Here is a 6,000-nt window from a genome sequence, read left to right as displayed (position 1 = left end):
TTTTCCATCTCCCTGTTCTAAAAATCCATTTAATATATGGTCCCCAGATAGGGGACGTATCAGATATTAAACTGATAAGAACAGATACTACACTTGATCTTAGCCAAAAGGCCGAGAAGCGATAACCAGAATTGGTTTGGGCCTCGAGTGGCACCCTGGCCTATGCCGGACACATCTTAGGGAGAGAGAGCGAGAGGGAGACAAACCCACGCCTACACAAGACATTTTGTCACCCAAGCCAACCCTTGAAAAGGCTGCTTTGCAGAGCCAAAACAAGAAGAATGGTGCGTTTTGCAGCCGCCGCCCACTGCAATGAATCTGAATAACTCCTCCTTTAGGGCGCAAGCAACTCCCCTCCCCCTTGCAGTCTTTCCAATTCACGATACAAAAAGACGGACAGGACAGGTTGCCTGACTTTCCGTCACTGCCACCCTTTGCCATCCTTACCCGTAGAAAGCCCTTTCATCATCCCCAAACCCTAATCTTTTCCCTTTCCTTCCCAGCCCCCAAACCCTGCCCTCTGTACCTTTCTCACCACCCGCTTCCCTTCTCCTGTCATCCCCCTACCACCCGGGAAAAAAAGAGATTGCCCCCTCCTTCCACTAGCCCACCCTCCCACCCAAAGAACAACTTCTTCTGCGCAGCTTGTTTTCTAGGCAGCAGCGCTATTGTGATGTCATCGGGGGGCATTGTGACAAGCCGCCAGTGTTCCGTCTCTTCATGTTGTGCACAGTTCAAACGGAAAATACATCAACAGGCAGACTACAGAAAAGCTTACTATCAAAGGTTAGAGGGGGGCTTTCTCAGAGGGCTTTTTACAGTTTTTCTATTCCCAATTAGCCGTTTAAGTGTACTTATTGAAAGTAGTAATTCTTTCATAGGCCGCCCTTTCTTAGTATTTGACGTTCCTTATATTGCGGTATGAGGCTTCGCAGTAGGTTGCAAACATTCATCACCCATGACTGTCCCCAATTGAGCTCAGAAGCTCAATGTCTATCATGACCTCTCTTTTAGAATGTCCAAGAGCAAGCAAACTATTCCTCCAGGAGAGGGCGCCAACAGACTACTAAAGAGATCATCATTACTCAAAGAAAACCCCAAAAACCAATGCATGATAGGAATAAACAGGTAACTTTCTTTGGAGTGGAAGCGGAGAGATCGCACCAGATGCCAATTCTAGATGTTATCACACCTGTGGTCACTGCAGCAGCAGGTGAATCCACTTTGTCCAAAAGGGATCTATTCCATTCAATTGCAAATGATCTAGATAAGACAGAGAACTGCAGCACGGGGACATAGCCGAGTTGGTCAGGTTGAGTGGTGATGAGTTTGCTATTTGGATGAATAAAGAAAGTCAAAAGTGTGAAAGATAAAAAACAAAAGGAGGAAGTGTGAAAAGTGAATGGGCCAAATTGAGGTGCATATGAAGACGTATGCTTTCTTCCAATTCATTAAATCGGGCTAATATGAATCAGGTGAATTGAGTTCTGCTTTTGGAAACTGGGTTAAGAAGGGGTGCACCGTTCCTGGAGGTACTGCAATACCAGGTCAATGCGTGGAGTGGACAGAGCAAGCTCTTTTTCCATCTCCCTGTTCTAAAAATCCATTTAATATATGGTCCCCAGATAGGGGACGTATCAGATATTAAACTGATAAGAACAGATACTACACTTGATCTTAGCCAAAAGGCCGAGAAGCGATAACCAGAATTGGTTTGGGCCTCGAGTGGCACCCTGGCCTATGCCGGACACATCTTAGGGAGAGAGAGCGAGAGGGAGACAAACCCACGCCTACACAAGACATTTTGTCACCCAAGCCAACCCTTGAAAAGGCTGCTTTGCAGAGCCAAAACAAGAAGAATGGTGCGTTTTGCAGCCGCCGCCCACTGCAATGAATCTGAATAACTCCTCCTTTAGGGCGCAAGCAACTCCCCTCCCCCTTGCAGTCTTTCCAATTCACGATACAAAAAGACGGACAGGACAGGTTGCCTGACTTTCCGTCACTGCCACCCTTTGCCATCCTTACCCGTAGAAAGCCCTTTCATCATCCCCAAACCCTAATCTTTTCCCTTTCCTTCCCAGCCCCCAAACCCTGCCCTCTGTACCTTTCTCACCACCCGCTTCCCTTCTCCTGTCATCCCCCTACCACCCGGGAAAAAAAGAGATTGCCCCCTCCTTCCACTAGCCCACCCTCCCACCCAAAGAACAACTTCTTCTGCGCAGCTTGTTTTCTAGGCAGCAGCGCTATTGTGATGTCATCGGGGGGCATTGTGACAAGCCGCCAGTGTTCCGTCTCTTCATGTTGTGCACAGTTCAAACGGAAAATACATCAACAGGCAGACTACAGAAAAGCTTACTATCAAAGGTTAGAGGGGGGCTTTCTCAGAGGGCTTTTTACAGTTTTTCTATTCCCAATTAGCCGTTTAAGTGTACTTATTGAAAGTAGTAATTCTTTCATAGGCCGCCCTTTCTTAGTATTTGACGTTCCTTATATTGCGGTATGAGGCTTCGCAGTAGGTTGCAAACATTCATCACCCATGACTGTCCCCAATTGAGCTCAGAAGCTCAATGTCTATCATGACCTCTCTTTTAGAATGTCCAAGAGCAAGCAAACTATTCCTCCAGGAGAGGGCGCCAACAGACTACTAAAGAGATCATCATTACTCAAAGAAAACCCCAAAAACCAATGCATGATAGGAATAAACAGGTAACTTTCTTTGGAGTGGAAGCGGAGAGATCGCACCAGATGCCAATTCTAGATGTTATCACACCTGTGGTCACTGCAGCAGCAGGTGAATCCACTTTGTCCAAAAGGGATCTATTCCATTCAATTGCAAATGATCTAGATAAGACAGAGAACTGCAGCACGGGGACATAGCCGAGTTGGTCAGGTTGAGTGGTGATGAGTTTGCTATTTGGATGAATAAAGAAAGTCAAAAGTGTGAAAGATAAAAAACAAAAGGAGGAAGTGTGAAAAGTGAATGGGCCAAATTGAGGTGCATATGAAGACGTATGCTTTCTTCCAATTCATTAAATCGGGCTAATATGAATCAGGTGAATTGAGTTCTGCTTTTGGAAACTGGGTTAAGAAGGGGTGCACCGTTCCTGGAGGTACTGCAATACCAGGTCAATGCGTGGAGTGGACAGAGCAAGCTCTTTTTCCATCTCCCTGTTCTAAAAATCCATTTAATATATGGTCCCCAGATAGGGGACGTATCAGATATTAAACTGATAAGAACAGATACTACACTTGATCTTAGCCAAAAGGCCGAGAAGCGATAACCAGAATTGGTTTGGGCCTCGAGTGGCACCCTGGCCTATGCCGGACACATCTTAGGGAGAGAGAGCGAGAGGGAGACAAACCCACGCCTACACAAGACATTTTGTCACCCAAGCCAACCCTTGAAAAGGCTGCTTTGCAGAGCCAAAACAAGAAGAATGGTGCGTTTTGCAGCCGCCGCCCACTGCAATGAATCTGAATAACTCCTCCTTTAGGGCGCAAGCAACTCCCCTCCCCCTTGCAGTCTTTCCAATTCACGATACAAAAAGACGGACAGGACAGGTTGCCTGACTTTCCGTCACTGCCACCCTTTGCCATCCTTACCCGTAGAAAGCCCTTTCATCATCCCCAAACCCTAATCTTTTCCCTTTCCTTCCCAGCCCCCAAACCCTGCCCTCTGTACCTTTCTCACCACCCGCTTCCCTTCTCCTGTCATCCCCCTACCACCCGGGAAAAAAAGAGATTGCCCCCTCCTTCCACTAGCCCACCCTCCCACCCAAAGAACAACTTCTTCTGCGCAGCTTGTTTTCTAGGCAGCAGCGCTATTGTGATGTCATCGGGGGGCATTGTGACAAGCCGCCAGTGTTCCGTCTCTTCATGTTGTGCACAGTTCAAACGGAAAATACATCAACAGGCAGACTACAGAAAAGCTTACTATCAAAGGTTAGAGGGGGGCTTTCTCAGAGGGCTTTTTACAGTTTTTCTATTCCCAATTAGCCGTTTAAGTGTACTTATTGAAAGTAGTAATTCTTTCATAGGCCGCCCTTTCTTAGTATTTGACGTTACTTATATTGCGGTATGAGGCTTCGCAGTAGGTTGCAAACATTCATCACCCATGACTGTCCCCAATTGAGCTCAGAAGCTCAATGTCTATCATGACCTCTCTTTTAGAATGTCCAAGAGCAAGCAAACTATTCCTCCAGGAGAGGGCGCCAACAGACTACTAAAGAGATCATCATTACTCAAAGAAAACCCCAAAAACCAATGCATGATAGGAATAAACAGGTAACTTTCTTTGGAGTGGAAGCGGAGAGATCGCACCAGATGCCAATTCTAGATGTTATCACACCTGTGGTCACTGCAGCAGCAGGTGAATCCACTTTGTCCAAAAGGGATCTATTCCATTCAATTGCAAATGATCTAGATAAGACAGAGAACTGCAGCACGGGGACATAGCCGAGTTGGTCAGGTTGAGTGGTGATGAGTTTGCTATTTGGATGAATAAAGAAAGTCAAAAGTGTGAAAGATAAAAAACAAAAGGAGGAAGTGTGAAAAGTGAATGGGCCAAATTGAGGTGCATATGAAGACGTATGCTTTCTTCCAATTCATTAAATCGGGCTAATATGAATCAGGTGAATTGAGTTCTGCTTTTGGAAACTGGGTTAAGAAGGGGTGCACCGTTCCTGGAGGTACTGCAATACCAGGTCAATGCGTGGAGTGGACAGAGCAAGCTCTTTTTCCATCTCCCTGTTCTAAAAATCCATTTAATATATGGTCCCCAGATAGGGGACGTATCAGATATTAAACTGATAAGAACAGATACTACACTTGATCTTAGCCAAAAGGCCGAGAAGCGATAACCAGAATTGGTTTGGGCCTCGAGTGGCACCCTGGCCTATGCCGGACACATCTTAGGGAGAGAGAGCGAGAGGGAGACAAACCCACGCCTACACAAGACATTTTGTCACCCAAGCCAACCCTTGAAAAGGCTGCTTTGCAGAGCCAAAACAAGAAGAATGGTGCGTTTTGCAGCCGCCGCCCACTGCAATGAATCTGAATAACTCCTCCTTTAGGGCGCAAGCAACTCCCCTCCCCCTTGCAGTCTTTCCAATTCACGATACAAAAAGACGGACAGGACAGGTTGCCTGACTTTCCGTCACTGCCACCCTTTGCCATCCTTACCCGTAGAAAGCCCTTTCATCATCCCCAAACCCTAATCTTTTCCCTTTCCTTCCCAGCCCCCAAACCCTGCCCTCTGTACCTTTCTCACCACCCGCTTCCCTTCTCCTGTCATCCCCCTACCACCCGGGAAAAAAAGAGATTGCCCCCTCCTTCCACTAGCCCACCCTCCCACCCAAAGAACAACTTCTTCTGCGCAGCTTGTTTTCTAGGCAGCAGCGCTATTGTGATGTCATCGGGGGGCATTGTGACAAGCCGCCAGTGTTCCGTCTCTTCATGTTGTGCACAGTTCAAACGGAAAATACATCAACAGGCAGACTACAGAAAAGCTTACTATCAAAGGTTAGAGGGGGGCTTTCTCAGAGGGCTTTTTACAGTTTTTCTATTCCCAATTAGCCGTTTAAGTGTACTTATTGAAAGTAGTAATTCTTTCATAGGCCGCCCTTTCTTAGTATTTGACGTTCCTTATATTGCGGTATGAGGCTTCGCAGTAGGTTGCAAACATTCATCACCCATGACTGTCCCCAATTGAGCTCAGAAGCTCAATGTCTATCATGACCTCTCTTTTAGAATGTCCAAGAGCAAGCAAACTATTCCTCCAGGAGAGGGCGCCAACAGACTACTAAAGAGATCATCATTACTCAAAGAAAACCCCAAAAACCAATGCATGATAGGAATAAACAGGTAACTTTCTTTGGAGTGGAAGCGGAGAGATCGCACCAGATGCCAATTCTAGATGTTATCACACCTGTGGTCACTGCAGCAGCAGGTGAATCCACTTTGTCCAAAAGGGATCTATTCCATTCAATTGCAAATGATCTA

The 6,000-nt window shown here is 46.5% G+C and overlaps 3 non-coding genes and 1 pseudogene across 3 annotated transcripts; all 4 read right to left on the bottom strand.

Moving 5' to 3' along the window:
• Positions 1 to 123, bottom strand: LOC142278992 (U2 spliceosomal RNA; annotated as a pseudogene; the record flags this gene model as incomplete).
• A 1,387-nt stretch (positions 124 to 1,510) lies between these two features.
• LOC142278986 (U2 spliceosomal RNA) lies at positions 1,511 to 1,701 on the bottom strand. The gene has a single exon (XR_012741748.1). It is a non-coding gene; the product is annotated as a U2 spliceosomal RNA (small nuclear RNA).
• A 1,387-nt stretch (positions 1,702 to 3,088) lies between these two features.
• LOC142278985 (U2 spliceosomal RNA) lies at positions 3,089 to 3,279 on the bottom strand. The gene has a single exon (XR_012741747.1). It is a non-coding gene; the product is annotated as a U2 spliceosomal RNA (small nuclear RNA).
• Positions 3,280 to 4,666: 1,387 nt separating this feature from the next.
• On the bottom strand, positions 4,667 to 4,857 carry LOC142278984 (U2 spliceosomal RNA). The gene has a single exon (XR_012741746.1). It is a non-coding gene; the product is annotated as a U2 spliceosomal RNA (small nuclear RNA).
• Between the last annotated feature and the right edge of the window lie 1,143 nt (positions 4,858 to 6,000).

Source organism: Anomaloglossus baeobatrachus, unplaced genomic scaffold, assembly GCF_048569485.1.
Source record: "Anomaloglossus baeobatrachus isolate aAnoBae1 unplaced genomic scaffold, aAnoBae1.hap1 Scaffold_4202, whole genome shotgun sequence".
Classification (NCBI taxonomy): Eukaryota; Metazoa; Chordata; class Amphibia; order Anura; family Aromobatidae; genus Anomaloglossus; species Anomaloglossus baeobatrachus.
The sequence above is the reverse complement of the archived record's forward strand: the minus strand, read 5'-3'. Positions and strand labels throughout refer to the sequence as shown.